The sequence below is a fragment of the Pan troglodytes genome, chromosome 21, assembly GCF_028858775.2.
Source record: "Pan troglodytes isolate AG18354 chromosome 21, NHGRI_mPanTro3-v2.0_pri, whole genome shotgun sequence".
Classification (NCBI taxonomy): Eukaryota; Metazoa; Chordata; class Mammalia; order Primates; family Hominidae; genus Pan; species Pan troglodytes.
In genome coordinates this window covers 28,298,550-28,315,566 of record NC_072419.2, presented here as the reverse complement: position 1 = coordinate 28,315,566, position 17,017 = coordinate 28,298,550, and the positions used below count along the sequence as shown (strand labels likewise).

Below are 17,017 nucleotides of genomic sequence, written 5' to 3'. Positions count from 1 at the left end.
TAAAGATTAGCCAGGCATGATGGTGTGTGCCCGTAGTCCCAACTACTTGGGAGGCTAAGGCAGGAGGATCACCCAAGCACAGGAAGTGGAGGCTGCAGTGAGCTATGACTGTGCTATCGCACTTCAGCCTGGGCGATTGAGTGAGAACCTGTCTCAAAAATAAAAATAAGAAAAAAGAAGAAGAACGAGTACAGCTAAACATTTCGTTTTGCTCTGAGCCTCCTGTAAGTCAAAGCAAAGAAACAAACATATTGTGTGACAGGACCCTTGTCAACTACCAGAAGGAAATGTGCCAGTTCATCAAAAAACACAGTCTGTTTACAAAAAGAATCTAAGATAAATTTATTATATAAATATTTAAATAAGGTACCTCCAATCCTCCAATGATATAACAGTAGTTTGCATTTGCACAGCACTTTACAATTGGCAAAGCATTTTTATCTTATCCTATGGCAACCCAATAAAGTAGGAAAAGCAGTTATTACAATGATCCTTTTACAGATGAAGGAACTGAGGCTCTAAGGCTGATACTATTAGCATAGCTCCGCTAGACAGATCAGAAACTGAGGCTTACAAAGGTTAATAGAAAATGTGTCTGGGCAACTGAAGAGATAGTAATGTTGGTTACTGAAATGAAGAAGGCTTGGGATGAAAGGAATACCATGGATGGATAAAATGCTTAGTCTATGTTAAGCTGGAGTTTCCTAAAAGACATGTTAAGGGGGAGTTTCATGCATGAGTCTGGTGCTCAGGGGAGAAGCTCAGACTGGAAAAATTAATTAGGAATCATAAAGTATACACGATGTTTAACATTATGGATCTGTTGACATCATCAACATACGAGAAAGTACATGTGAAGGCCAAGGACTGAGACATGCCAACATCTAGCAGGAAAGGGGGCGGAGGAGAGGTGAGGGCAACAGAAAAAAACCAGGTAAGCACATTGTGATGGCATTTCAAAAAGGAGAAAGTGGTCGCCAAAGTCAAATACTGCTGAGATGTCAGGTAAGATTTGGAGATCGGCTTTGCCAAGACCAGGCCACCGGTGGTCTTGATGAGAGACAATGCAGTGATGGGGATGACAGCCCTACTGGAAAACACAAAGTATGGAATAAATCAAAGAAGGGAGACAGCACCCATGAAGATCTCTGGACATTTGTCACAAACAGGAGCAGGAAAGTAGGTGATAGCTGATTGTGGACTTCAAGTCAGGAAATAGGCAGAGAAAGCAACCAAGGCAAACTCTGAAGGCGCACAGGAAGGATGAAACTTACCAGCTTCTCTTTCCAACTCAGAGCCTGAGGTCACACTTTGTGTTTTCATAAATCTCATGTTGCATAGATTTCTTTTACCAGCCACAGCAAGAACGATATGCAAAGGATATTTCTATCTGTCCAAAGTCTAAATAAGAGATATTCTAGCAATTCAATCAATACATTCCTATAGCGCCCCTCTTTTATTTTTTATGCCTCTATGTGGCTTTTTTACTTCCAAACGTTGCCTCCTGGTCCCCACCTCATCTCCATGCCCTCACAGCTCTCAGAATAGTTGGACAAAACCTAAGCATACCTTTATGACTCAGGGCCCAGGGCCCAGGGCCCAGGCCCCTGCAGGGGAAGGCAGGAGGTAATGGGAAAGGGGAGATGACATTTAAAAGTTATATCGTGCAACAAAAGCAACAAAATGACAAATGGGATCTAATTAAACAGAGCCTCTGCACAACAAAAGAAACTATCATCAGAGTGAACAGATGACATACGGGATGGGAGAAAATTTTTGCAGTCTATCCATCTGACAAAGGTCTAATATCCAGAATCTACAAGGAAATCAAACAAATTTACAAGAAAAAAACACACAACCCCATTTAAAAGTGGGCCAAGGACATGAATAAACACTTCTCAAAAGAAAACGTTCATGCAGCCAACAAACATATGAACAAAAGCTCAACATCACTGATCATTAGAGAAATGCAAATCAAAACCATAATGAGATACCATCTCATGTCAGTCAAAATGACTATTATTAAAAGGTCACAAAACAACAGATACTGGCGAGGTGTGGAGAAAATAGAATGCTTTTACACTGTTGGTGGGAGTGTGAATTAGTTCAACCATTGTGGAAGACAGTGTGGTGATTCCTCAAAGACCCAGAGGCAGAAATACCATTTGACCCAGCAATCCCATTACTGGGTATATACCCAAAGAAATATAAATCATTCTATTATAAAGATACATGCACACTATGTTCATTGCAGCACTATTCACAATAGCAAGGACATGGAATCAACCTAAATGCCCATCAGTGAAAGACTGGATAGAGAAAATACTATGCAGCCATAAAAAGGAATAAGATCATGTCCTTTGCAGGGACATGGACGGATTTGGAAGCCATTATCCTCAGCAAACTAACACAGGAAGAGAAAGTCAAACACCGCCTGTTCTTACTTACAAGTGGAAGCTGAATGATGAGAATACGTTGGCACGTGGGGGAGAACCACAAACTGGGAACTTTTGAAAGGAGTGGAGGTGGGGGAAGGAAGAGCATCAGGAAGAATAGCTAATGGCCACTGGGCTTAATACCTAGGTGATGGGATGATCCGTGCGGCAAACCACCATGGCACACATTTACTTATGTAACAAGCCTGTGGATCCTGCACATGTACTCATGAACTTAAAATAAAAGTTGGAAAAAAATAAAATACTAAAAACAATAAATAAATAAATTTTTAAAAAGTTGTATCACGGCTAGGCCCAGTGGCTCACACATGTAATCCCATCACTTTGTGAGGCCAAGGAAGGAGGATCACTTGAGGCCAGGAGTTCCAAGACCAGCCTGGGCAACAAAGCAAGAACCCCATCTCTACAAAAGTAAAATAAAATACTCAGCCGGGCGTGATGGCCCACACTTGTAGTCCCGACTACTTGGACTTGGGAGGCTGAGGTGGGAGAATAGCTTGAGCCCAGGAGATAGAGGTTCTAGTGGCTGTGATTACGCCACTACAACCTGGGAAACAGAGGGAGATCCTGTCTCAAAAACAAAGACAAAAAAGGTTGTATTGTGTTCCTAGTGCTAAACCAGGACTCCCTGATCTCAAACCCACTTCTCCTTGCACCTCACTAATAGGACTTCTCAGCACCATTTACAGAATAAAGGCCAATTTACCTGCAAAGGAATTCAAATCATTGGTACCGTTACAGTGAAACCTGGACAAACAGAAATACGAGACCCCAAATCAAGCATGTGCTTTTACACCCCCTGCCCAATGTTAGACAACAGAGGCTCAGAGGTGGCTATGCCTTGTCCAAGGAAGAAAGATGCCAGGATTCCAGGGCCAGCTGGACAAATGGGAAACTGAGGAGACAAACATTTTGCTCCCAAAATATAAAACTGCTGCACAGTTTCATTTTTATTGTTTATTTATAAAACTACTTATTGAATCTACAGCTTAACAAATTTGCACAAACTGAACACACCCATGGAACCAGCCCCTAGATCAAGGGACAGACCCTTCCAATTCCATTTTCAAAGAGTTAACTGCATTCTATTTGAGATCCAGAATTCTGATGAGGCTGAAATTGTGCGAATGGTTAAATTTTGTTCTTTGGAAATATTTATACTGTTCTTATTTTTATTATCTAGTACACATTTAATCAGATGATCTTAAGTTATTCTGGATAGTTTTATAGTAATGGTGCAAAAGAACTCTAAGAAGTCAAAATTAATTTCTGAGATTTGTGAATCAAAATAAAATCCCCACATTCTCTGGATAGATGGATACACATACGATGGGGCAAGGACAGTACCATGTTGGTAGCAGGACTTAAAGAGTGGGTATAACAGTTTCCTGTAGAAATCTTTCATCTTTGCTATGTGTTTGACAGTTTTCATAATAAAATTCTTGATTGCTTACAGTGATAATATTCGAGTTTTAGTCTCTCCCTTGGAAAAAAATTTAATTGGGTTAAAGCTGATTTTTTAATGATCAGCTTAGTTTTAAACAAACAGATTTAATAATATTGTATCTGAATACTTTTTAAAATGTAAATTATTATCATTACTAACAAAATGCAATGCCTATTAAGCTTCTTTTCCAGATCCTATCCCTCTGCCAGCCTTTCACTGTCTCCACCAAGGGACTTTAAAATGAAGTCCTTTAGCTCAAGCATCAAAGGCCAACCTAGAATATCACAGCACACCTGTATTGTGCAGATTCCTTCCATTTAGGCTCATCAAAAGCTCATTTGAGGCGTGATTGCACTGACCCTGTTCAGCCAGTGGTCGGAAGGTCACATTCCAGTGGCCAGGGAGCCTTGATCAGTAGATAAGGCAGTCAGCAGCAGCCAGTTCAGCCCTTCCAGGAGCACATCTCCTACGTGGTTCTGCCTCCATGACTAGCGCTCTCTGTGACAAAGGAAATCCAGAGCAAGTATATCTACAGGCACGACAGGAAAGCGGAAAAATGCTCTGTGTGCTAGTGTGACTCTAATCCTGCACTCTTTACAAATGTCTGGGACAAAGGTGCAGCAGGGCAAACACGCATTTGAGGGCTGTTCACGCAAGCGCAGCTCCGGCGGGACGAGGGCCAGAAGGGGGCGCTGCTGTGCGCGGAGCTGGGTCGGAGGCGTCAGCGCTTTCTCCCGGGTGCGGCCTCTCCGAGGGACACCCATTAATCACATCAAATGAAGAAAATGAGTTGCTTTCTTATAGGCATTAAAAGTAAAAAGCACAAAAAGTGTGCAACATGCAGCAGTCATGCTAGCTGAGCACGGCCTGGACACACACCTGAAACAGCCACAAGCCCCCAGCTCTTCTTCCAAGATAACTGTCCACAAAGCCAGGAGGCGTGCAGCCGAATGACCGCCAACTCCAGGCTCCTCGTGAACATCAAACAAGGAGGTAATACTGGCAGCCACCGATTATCGAGTATTGATTGCGTGCTCAGTATTTGCAAACGTTTCCTCGTTTATTTCTTACCACAAACCTTCCCAGAACTGCTAACCCATTTTACAGATGATGACACTGAGGTCTGAGTGAAGACAAGATTTCAAATCAGTGAGTGGAGAAACCAGATTTCAAACCCAGCTTGGCTTAACTCCAAAACTTATATCTCTTTCAGAGATATGCTAGACTGTCCAGGGTTCAGTATAACTCACTCCCTATAACTTCCTCCTCACAAAGCAAAACCTGAATAAGGTAAGGGCGTTCAGAGTTAAAAACAAAAATCTCACAGCATCCAGTTCAGCTTGGACAAAATGCTGTTTCAAAGTTAATTTTGTTCCTTTTCTGCCAGAACAAGTTTCGAAATTAATTTTTCCCATTCCATCAAATATCAGTTATTTGCTTACCACCTTGACTGTTCAGCTAGTATTTAATTAAAACATGCCATTAAATCTAGTTGCTTTCTTACTTAAATAAATATATTTTAAATGGAAACTCGACATCACTACCATAAGTAGAAAACCAATATTACCATAAATAGAAGGTGACTTTCATAGCTGATACATAACTTTGAAAGGTGATATAAAAATATCTACCAATGCTCCAGCTAAAGTCATTCTATACATTCTATAAGAGCCAGGCATGGTGGTACACACCTATGGTCCCAGCTATTTGGGAGGCTGGGGTGGGAGGACCACTCGAGCACAGAATTCAAGGCTGCAGTAAGCTATGATTGTGCCATTGCACTCCAGCTTGGGCAGCAAAATGAGACCTTATCTGTTAAAAATAAACACATAAATAAAATAATTCTACAAGGATGCACAGAAAATTAATACTACAGAAATAATACCTCACCGACCAATAGAAAACCCCCTTAATGTGGTAGGAAGGAAGCTTAAGGCAAGGAATTTTTTTTTTGTAGTAAAGCAGATTCTAGTTTATTAGGTCTGAGATGGGGTCCACTGCATTTCTAACAGGGTCTTGGAAGATGCTGATGCTGCTAGTCCAAGGGCCACACTTTAAAGTAGAGAGACATAAGATGGATCCAATGGCCTCTCCAGGTTCCTCCGGGTCTAATGGTTTTGAGATTTCGTAGCATATACAAAAGGATAAAAAACAAACAAAATCTCCATATGCAATCAATTCTAATTTGTCTCCACTTCGCATAGCAAATAGAAGTCACATTTTAATGATCACATATATCCAAAACCATAAATATTATGAAAACATTCATTCATTTAGGAAATACAATTCCATTTCCTGCCTTGATGGGGTTGGGAGAGGAAATCTTCATTGAATTTATCTAAAAGAATCATACTTTTGACCAATGTTGGCAAGAAATTAACTTTTTCTTTTGGGGACTGTGAGCTCTCTGTTGTCTTACTGAAAAAAAAAAAAAAACTGCTGCTGATTCTACTGTCAAGCTAGTGACTTATTTGTGCTTTACCTGAGGAACCAATTAAGGCAAGGAACTTTTTTACCTGTTGCCCAAGAGAATGATCATTTGAACAGATAACTAGTGCACACACCAACAAAAACAGTACACCTCTACTTGGTCTTAGGAGACCTGGGCCTCTATGACAACACTGGTCCACGGGACAATGGATTGTACCATACCTGATTCCAAACAAACCAGGAGCCTCAACTTCTTGGTGCAGCCAGTTCCAGGGAAAGCAGGGAAGTTTGGGCTCTGCCAACCCCCAACATCCCCTGTCATGGCCCCACCAGCCTCTCACCCTCCTTCACTACCTGTGCCACCCCAGTTCTTCATTCAGTCCCCAGAAAGCCTTGACCACAGTTAGCTGTCACCTAATTGCTGACAAGGTGTGGATGCTAAGACTTAAGCCTGATACTATGCAGCAGCAGATGCACTTAAGAAGCAGGGCTGGGAGCTCTCAATGCCCTCCAGACCCCAAGGAACTGCATTTCTAATGCTGGACATTCATGCACTTTGACAAGTAAGAAATGAGATATTTAAACCAATGGGGCCTCAGATCATGCCATATAGACAAGCACCTTTTAATGACATGAACTTTACACCTTACATATAACCACGTATTATCTTTTCCTTAAAAGCTTTAAAAGCCAAGCTGAATTAACCACAAAGAAATTCTCTTCCTGATGAATTAATGGCATTTGCAGCAAGGTGGATGAGATTGGAGACTATTAATCTAAGTGCAGTAACTCAGGAATGGAAAACCAAACATCGTATGCTCCCACTCATATGTGGGAGCTAAGCTATGAGGATGCAAAGGCATAAGAATAACACGATGGACTTTGAGGACTCAGGGGGAAATGGTGGGAAGTGGGTAAGGGATAAAAGACTACAAACTGGGTGCAGTGTATAATGCTCAGGTGACGGGTGCACCAAAATCTCACAAATCACCACCAAAGAACTTTCTCATGTAACCAAACACCATCTGTTCCCCAATAACTTATGGAAATTAAAAAATGTAATAAAAAAATTCTCTTCCTGGCTATTACAGGAAAAATACAAGAGAATGTCCCCTATTTTAGAGACCATAAAACATGCAGTGGGTAATCCACAGCCTAAGTTTGTTGAGGTAGAAAAAGTAGTGTGTATGTGTGTGTATTGTGTGTGTGTGTTCTTTGCACTATTTCCTGACTAGAGGTAGCACTGTGTTGATACCTCTATTTTAGCATTTCTCACATAAGAAGTCTCTTGTTTTGAGCTTGGGAGAGATCAGAATCATTTCTTATCTGGATCACTAGCGTAATGGCCTGATCATCATATTTAATAAATAAATGAATGAGTGAATAAATCTGCTATATTTTTTGGAACCCATTCTCACATGAATTCAGTGCTTTTTCACTCATTTTATTTCTACCTGTGAATCCTAAAATCAAGACATTTGACGGAGGAAGTTTTGAATCACTTTCCTTTGAACTTGTAAGCAAAGTTATATGTAGCTTCTCAAAAAAGGGCCAACGACAACTTTGGCCAGGAGTCAACTGACCAGGTTGAGGTCCTGACCCTGTCATTTATGAGCTGTAGGTCCCTGGACTTCTCAGCCTCTGTGTTTGAGCTTTCATCTATAGCGTGGGTGGGCTTTTTAGAAATAAACTCTACAATGATGGGGAGTACTGGAAACAGTCCGAAATCCCATGGGTAGAGAGGTAGGAGGTTATTGGTGTGTCGGGAACTCTATGGGAAGAGCAACAAGTGAGTGCCACAATTCCCCTTCTCCTGGACTGCAATGGGACTGAATGCCCACGGTAGTCACTCATTAGCAAGGCCTATCCCATGTGCTGCAACATTCCATGAAGCCTGAAGACCAAGGCTCCCTCAGGGCACTGCACAGAGCACATGCCATTGAATGCAGTCAGTGAATTAATTAATGAATTAATGAAAATTACTAGGCTTATTTTGCCCAAAGTGACACCATAAAGGCAATAATTCTATTCATTATCTATTGCTATATTACAAATTTCCCCCAACTTAGTGGCTTAAAACAACAAACGTCTTACAAAGTTTCTGAGGGTCAAGAATCCAGGAGTGGCTTAATTGGGTTATTCTGGACCAAGATATGTCATGAGGCTGCAGCCAAGCTCTCAGCCACAGCCACAGCCATCTGACAGCGCAACCTGGGCTGGAGGATCTGCCTCCAGGAGGGCTGACTCACATGGCCGTTGTCAGAAGACCTCCATTCCTTGATGACTGTTAGCAGAAAGACTCAGGTTTTCAATCCATGGGCCTCTCCATAGGGCTATCATTGTATCCACAAGACAGGGCACCTGGCGTCCTACAGAGCAAGTGACCCAAGAGAGAGCAAGAAGGAAGCCACAGTGCTTTTCGTCACTTAGTCTTGAAAATCACCCACCATCATCCTCACATGACTTTGTTCTTTAGAAGCAGCTCACCAAATCTAATCCAGTCTACACCTAAGGGAGAGGAATCCAGTCCCATCTTTTGAAGAGAGTATCAAAGGGTTTGTGGATATATTTTAAGCCACTATAATGACCATGTTTTCCTCCAACCCCCTCTAAGCCTATGACATAAAAGACATCATTCTCAGCCTACATTTAGATCCCCCAGCCCCGTCATTATGGTTGGATCCCCTAGCCCACTCTTGCACATGCCCAGTTGATCTGCTTGGTGGTCCTCATGCATGCACAGTGCTTTCCCATATTTCAGCCTTTCTTATCAATGTTCCTTTGAACAGGAATATTCTACAGACATTTGGGCATAGTTGAACCCTATCCATTCATCAAACTGAGCCTAAACTTTTCCATGGTGCCTTCCCCAAGGCTCCACTGAAATCCTGAAACCCTTTGTATTTTCCAGGGCACTAGTCATTTTCTTCCTCCAAATTGTACTAATGCCCATGACTTAACTTTCCCAATTAGACTGTAAGCTTTGTGCGGAAGGCCCAGGCATATCACAGTATGTTCAAGAGCACTCTCCTGCATAATCAACTCTTTACTGGGAACTGGATCAAGCATCAGAAAATGTTTTCTGTAAAGGGCCAGATAGCAAATATTTTAGGCTTTGCAGGCCATTTGGTCTCTGTCACAGCTACTCAACTATGTCATGTAGTATGAAAGCCGCCATAGACAAACTATAAACACATGCATGTGGCTGGGCTCCAATCAAATCTTATTCGCCAAAACAAGCAGCAGGCTGGATTTGGCACAGGGGCCATGGTTTGCCAACTGCTGAACTAAAACATCTCCTAGGTATCATCAAGCTCCAGAATTCCAGGCTTTCAATATAGGAGTTGCTGTATTCTAACATGAATTTTTTCTCTGTTTTAAAGTGTGTTTATTTTCTACTATTTCTACAATCTAGGCGCTCTTCCTTTATAAGAGGAAAAAAAGTAATACAACTTCACAAGTCTTTCTCTTTCATAGTTTTAGGAATTATTTTAAGGAAAAATGGGCTGGATGAGATACATACATGTAATAATATAGTAGTCACTTTCTTAGCATTCTTCTAATATGAAAGTCTCTTAATTCTTCCATATTTTCCTACCTCACGTGAAAAGCAATTCATTTTATTCCCAGTTACAATGAAACTACAGTTCTATCATGGCTACACTGTAATTTCCATTCAAAGCTGAGCTTTAGATTGTTCTAAAAGACAGTCTTAATATCATCTTTGACTCATATATTTAAATTATTACCTTCTTTTATAAGAAGAGATATGAATGAAAAGTAATAGCTGAAGAATCAGTGACCCACAATCATAAACATGAATACTAATATGATTATTTAAAGAATGAAGTTGAGCTTAATAAGCATATAATACAAAAATAAATAATTGTCAAGTTTCATGGAGACAGCAAGAGGATGTGAAAGGATATAAGCTTGAAAAGTCAAGTTATGGGTTTTCATGAGGAAATAACATTGCTGAACAAAGCCACTCTTAAAAAGCTCAACTCACCTTTACAACAGTGGATATGAAGCTTGAAAACCACCCGGGTGACAAATGAAACTTGCTATTTTCAGGGAAACGTCAGGAAACAAATTATATTCTTGTTTGAATAGAGCTAAAAGAGAGGCCACTATGTGTTTTTGACAGTGACAAATGGCTTCCAAAGAAAACAGGGCAGTGTCTGTCCGGTCCTGCCTTTGGGGAACCTGTTTTGCCAGCTGTCAGTCCTTCAGCCCCCTTTCTGTCTCAAGTGATCATGGGAAATGATCATGAATTACTTATTGTCTTAAAATTTACATAGACCTCTTCATTTCAACTATTTCATATCACCTGAAACTCTCTATACAAGGGGAGAAGAATGTTACCTGAAATGTAACTAATGAATAAATGTTCAAGGCATTCAAACCAGTTTTGACTGTCTTCTCTGTCTTTTCTGACCACAATTCTTTCCTGATTACCAGTGGAACTTTGAGGAAAGCATATTTAAGCTTCAGTATCTCAATGTTACAATAAAATAAAGAAAAAGATGCTTATATCATAAGTGAGAAGATACATACTTCAGTCAATTCTGTGATAATGAACTGCAAAGGGTCCCAATTTGGTGGTTGTCTTATTATTTTGCTGAGTGAGTTAGAGCTGGAAATTAATGGAAGAATCTAAATAGAGTTTTTTTAACACAATACAAAGATTCCTATTTTAATTATGGGATATTCTTTCTAGTGAAGCTTACTAAAATGCTGTATAAGAATATGATTGTCTTATCAAGAAGAGAATGAATAAATTATGGGATGGGGGGCTGTTTTGTTTTTTTGTTTGTTAGTTTTGAGATGGAGTCTCACTGTCACCAGGCTGGAGTGCAGTGGCGCGATCTTGGCTCACTGCAACCTCCACCTCCCGAGCTCAAGCAATTCCCCTGACTCAGCCTCCTGAGTAGCTGGGACTACAGGCACGCACCACCATGACCGGCTAATTTTTTTTTTTTTTTTTTTTTTTTTTTGTATTTTAGCAGAGATGGGGTTTCACCGTGTTGGCCAGGATGGTCTCAATCTCCTGACCTTGTGATCTTCCTGCCTCGGCCTCCCAACGTGCTGGAATTACAGGCATAAGCCACCACACCTGGCCCAAATTATGCTTTATTTTTATAATATAATACTACCCCACAATAAAAAAGAACAAACTACTAGTACCCATAAAACATGAGTGGATCTCACAGACATAATGATAAGCAAAAGAAGCCAGACACAGGCGAGTGCTCACAGTATGAGTCCATTTATATGAAGGTGAAGAACAAGCAAACCAATATATACTGATAAAAGTCAAAACAGTGGTTCATTCTGGGTAGAGATGAGGTGTAGACTGGGAAGGGGCATGAGAAAGCCTTATTAGATTCTTGATCCCAATGGTAGTTACACGGATCTATACCTTCATAAAAATTCAGCAAGCTGTACTTAAGACTATTGTACTATGTGCACTTTCCTGTATCTATGCTAACCTTTAATTTTAAAAAGCCCTAAAATGAAAATTTAAGAGACTGTAAATAACTCTAAAACAAGAAATGGTGATCATAGAAAAGATCCAACAGGAAACCAGCAAATCAAAAATGGGAAGTAAAAGTTTCAGAATATAAGTGGATAACAGAGGAATACAGAATGAAAACAGAGAGGAAAGAAGGAGGAGGAGAAGCAAGAAAGAAAAGCATTAATTTTGAATGAAAGAAAAGAAATGAATTAACTATATACTTAATCTGTGTAGAATCTTACATGATCTACAGTTTCTTCACACCTATCTTCTAGTCTCCTATTTTCTCATCAGGAAGAGTAAATTTAATAACAACTAGAACTTTGAAAGAAAAAAGTGAGGTAGAGGAAAGTGGCCTATAATTACATATCAAAATATACTAAAGAAGTAAGAAAACTCAATGTGCAAAGGTGCAAGAGTACACAGACAAACTAAGTGAATAAACTAGACAACCCTGAAAAAAACACCACTTAATTTATTATAAAAGAACTGTCCAACATGAGCAACGATGGAGAAAATGTTCAATAAGCTAGGTTAATACAACTGATTAAATCCTGCATATCCAGCCTAGTGTGGAATCAGATCCATTCCCCTGACAGGCCAAAAAGCCCGGAGGTCTTAGGAGATCTGATTACTAGGAAAGATAAGCATTTGCAGAAAAGCTGAAATAAATATTGATTATGAACACTGAGTTAACCAAGAACATATTCGAAGAAGTACAAATGTTTACATTTGTAGTGTGGTCAGAAGCTCACAGAAATATCCACAGGTCTTCCTCTCTCAGGGGTTCAGAGGCTACCCAAGAGACATATGCCTGTTACTGTCCATTTTCTATTTTGTGGCAAAATCATCCACTTATCAGTCCCATTTCGTACAGATGATGTCCCCTGGGGGTCCTCCATAACCATGCATTAAAGCATGGTCTCTTGTGTGCCCAGTTTTTAGCTTTTGATAATGGTACCCTGGTGAGATAAAGATGAGTAGAAGTAGGAGGACCTGCTCATATATTAGACTTCATAACCTTCATTCTCACAGCCTCTGATGCAATTTAGTAAACAACATACCCTAAAGAAATAATCTAAGACCTAGACAAATCCACACATTCAATAATATGTATTGCAAAGTGATTTATAAAAATAGTAAGATTTGGAAACAACCTACATGTCCACCTAAAAGGAACTAATTAAACTGTAATATGTCCATATCATGGAACATCATGCAACCAGTAAAAGTTATTTATTTGAAGAATGTATGGAGCACTTGACAGGGATTATGTCATCTGATTCTCATAAAATTATATGAGGTGTATCTTATTATCATTCACACTTTACCGAGAAGGAAACAGGCTCAGCATGGCTGTTTTCAGGAGGCCTCAGTCCCTAAACACATGAACCTCCACATGAGGTGCTTGAGCCTCCTCACAACATGGCAGCTGGCTTCCCCCTCCCCCAAGCAAGTTGTCCTTCTGAAGCACAGTGGGAGCCACGGTGTCTTTTATGACCTCATCTCAGAAGTCACACACTCTCATGTCCACAGTGTCCTGTTGCTAACATGGATCAGCTCTAATCAGTGTGGGAAAGGACTACCAAAGAGCGTGAGCAGCAGGAAGGGAGGGTCAGCGGGTCCCACTTGGAGGGTGGCCCCAAAAGGGGTATTCAGGAAGGACAAGCTGCCCCCAAGAGTTTCCTTGGGTTTCGCTGGGGAATCAAAGACCAAACCATAGAGGCTGTTACTGAATACTTCTGCCAGATTTTTGGTTGCTGCATCTCTCCAAGCTATTCTAGGAGTCATTTCTTGAGGGACTAAGGAACACATTCTCTCCTTGCTTGGTGATGTTGAGGACTTGGCAGGGTTGATTACCTAACAGGCATGTATGTGCATGTGTCAGGCCTGCAGGCACAATGGCAAGCTGGTCATCTCCTCAGATGAAGCCAACCCCTACAAAGAAGCAGTTCTTCAGTCCACCGCCCCTTTTCCTCCTTAGGCTGTCAATTCCTCGCCTTTTCCACATACACCTTTCCCACTCCACATGGGTACATTTTCTAGGAAAAGTGTTCATACTTTCATTCAGAAAATAGAACAGAATGCTTGTTACCTACTAAGCCTCCCTGACAGTTACTGGGGACTCAAATGCTGAGCGTACTCAGGAGAACAGGCAGCAAGTGACAATGTGGACAGCATTCCAAATCTCTTAGCCTCACCAGTGTAGAATTCACAGAACCACCTGCAATTCAAGTTAGAGGATTGCAGTCCAGTTTTCTGACAGTAAGTAATTTCCATCACTATGAGTGCAGACATGTGCCCTGGGATAAGATGAGTGATGTTCCAAGTCACCACCCTGAATGAGGACCAGGATTGACAAAGGTGGACTTTACCTTCCTCAAGTTCTTCTTCCAAAAACCCAGAGATCTCACTTTCCCAGAGCTCAGGCATCAGAACTGATGGAAAAACAAGGTAATCTTATGACATACCAGCAGGTCAGCACCCGAGCTCCCAAGAGCAACTGTTTTGAGGTCTCCTGTAATATAATTTTGGTTGAGGAGTAACCTGAAGCCCTATACATTTTGTAACCAAGACCGGAAAAAGGGTATGAGGAATGTGTGAAAAATATCTATCTTATTTCTATTTCAGGTAGCACCTTTCTCCGAGAAGATCAGGGGGCTGTTTGAACACAAGTCAACATTATATATGGTTCTTCTGTTCATGCCTGTTTGCTTGGTTGCTCAATTCTGCTTCCGCTGTGGGTTCTTTGTTCCCTTTCTTTTGCTTATTGCTGCTCATGGTTGTAATGGTGTTCTGTTATATCCATTTACCTAAAGCACTTGAGACTTATGTTTTAGGAATCTAGAAGACCAAGAAGACATGCTTAAAAATGGAATTTTTTATGATTGCAACATGGTGATTCACCCTTTTATATATTACAAGTTCAATAAATGCATCAGCACACTGAGAAATGTTTACAGCATGTCCTGCTTTTGTCAAAGTGCCAGTGAATGCACATCCAGCCGCTGGGAGCAAAAATGTCTGAAGAAACAGAGACAGATGTTCTTCTTCCTGTAGGATTAGGTTCAAGGTGATTCTCCCCAGAGAATGGCACATAACCCTGTGGGGGTCAAAGTGACAGCTTTAATAGGAGATTTGGCAGTATTTAGATGGAAAGATGTAGATACTAGATTTGAGGCTGCAGTGGGGCTCTCTAAGCCTGACTCTGAAAGAGGGAAACCTACACCTCTTTGGCTCCCTGTCCAGTTCCAGGTAGATTCACTGGATCTCCCTGCAGAGGGCTTCAGAAGAGTGAAAGGAGGAGAAAGACTTGCCCTGGGTTGCCTGTGGTACGGGAGCCAGGGGATCCAGGGATGTTTTACTCACTCATGAGAGAGACAGCACAAAAGAGGAGAAACTGGGCCCTGGGGTTTGTGTTTGAAGCCCCATAACCCCACCCTTGGGCAGCACAGACCTTAAAAACAGTAGGTCCTTACCAATTATATTAGCTCCTTCCTTGGGGGAAGAGGAAGCAGAAGAAACACTAAAAGTCCCCATTCCAATGTTGCTTCCCCCTGAAAAGCGGAGAAAGAACATGAGAAGGGAAATACAACTGACCCTTGAATAATCTGGGTCTGAACTCTGTGGGTCCACTTATACATGGATTTTCTACTTGTGCCACCCCTGAGAAGCAAGACCAACTCCTCCCCTTCCTCCTCCTCCTCAGCCTATTCAACGTGAAAACAACAAGGATGAAGGCCTTTATGATGATCCACTTCCACTTAATGAAGAGTAAATATATTTTATCTTCCTTATGATTTTCTTAGTAATATTCTTTTCTCTAGCTTATTTTATTGTAAGAATACAGTATATAATACATATAACATAGACATATGGGTAAATTGTTTATGTTATCAAGAAGGCTTCTGGTCAACCTAGCCTATTAGTAGTTAAGTTTTGGGGAAGTCAAAAGTTATAAGCAGATTTTGGCGGCAGATGATGTTGGGGGTGGTACTGGTACCCCCAAACCTCCGTGTTATTCAAAAGTCAACTGTAAGTCTGCCCATTTCACATGCATTTGTCAGAAGAGGGGGGTCAGTGAAAAAACTTTTTTATTTGTAAACATAACTAATATTCTTCATTCTTGAGGGTGGAGGGCAAAGGAATTGGGGCAAGAATTTAATCCCAGCCTCCATTTTGACAATCACAGTTACCCAGCTACCATGACTTTGCAGGGAGAAATGACAGAAACAATCAAGACCATGTCATCCCAGTCCTCTGGGGCCACCAAGCAGTAATCTTATGATTTTTCCTCTTCCACAAAGTATCAAATTGGCTTCTCCCTCATCGTACTCAGTGCCTCCCCATCCACACCCAACCCTGAGGCAGCATTCTCCATGTGGCTCCAATTCAGGTCAAACTTCATCCCACACTGGTGATTTCTGTTGGCTTGGTCCCTGGAGGAGGGAACATGGTAACAGTAGTTTTGTGGCTTGCACTATTTATGTTATGAATAAAGCACTTACATGCCTAATCCCTTTTAGGCCTAGCCAATTGTCTTTCCGGCCTAAGGTACAATTTGTATCACTGCCTATATGTCCCAAAAGCAATAAAAATCCTTGCCCAGTTTTCTGAGTCAACTGACTACTGGGACCAATACTGCCTGAACAGCTTTCCTACTGTATATACTTCTTTGGATCTGTCGCAGACACAGTCATATGTGTGGCTGCAAGTCGTAGGTTGTGTTTGTGTATGGGTGATGAATGTGACTGTCTCCATTGGAAGTGTGGCTACAACCAAGCTCAGGGTAAGAACACCAGCTAGATGAACAAACAAGCTAAGCTGACCCCTGTTGGCAAAACAGCCACCACTCAGCTCACTCCTTCCCTCCCTTTTTTTTTTTTTTTTTTTCAGCTAAAACAGCGGAAGAGGTGATTTATTATATGGTTGTTACACTCGGCCACAAATAAACACAGAAATAGTCCAGAATGTCACAGGTCCAGGGCAGAGGACCAACATGGGCATTTTGTTTATGAGCAAGGTGGGTCTCAGAGGTGATCGGCGATCAGAGGGCGATGAAGTTCTAGATCCATTGAGACAAGCTCTAGACAGTAGCATGCAGTCCCACAACTTGTACCAGCATCCCCAGCGTCTGGCATTCCATGTTTCTGCTCCTGTGGCCTC

General features: G+C 41.2%; 1 long non-coding RNA gene across 1 annotated transcript; it reads left to right on the top strand.

The window, feature by feature from the left end:
- The first annotated feature begins 13,367 nt into the window (after positions 1-13,367).
- On the top strand, positions 13,368-14,805 carry LOC107969897 (uncharacterized). Its single transcript, XR_001712028.2, has 3 exons — positions 13,368-13,445; positions 14,146-14,305; positions 14,483-14,805. It is a non-coding gene; the product is annotated as an uncharacterized LOC107969897 (long non-coding RNA).
- The last annotated feature ends 2,212 nt before the right edge of the window (positions 14,806-17,017 follow it).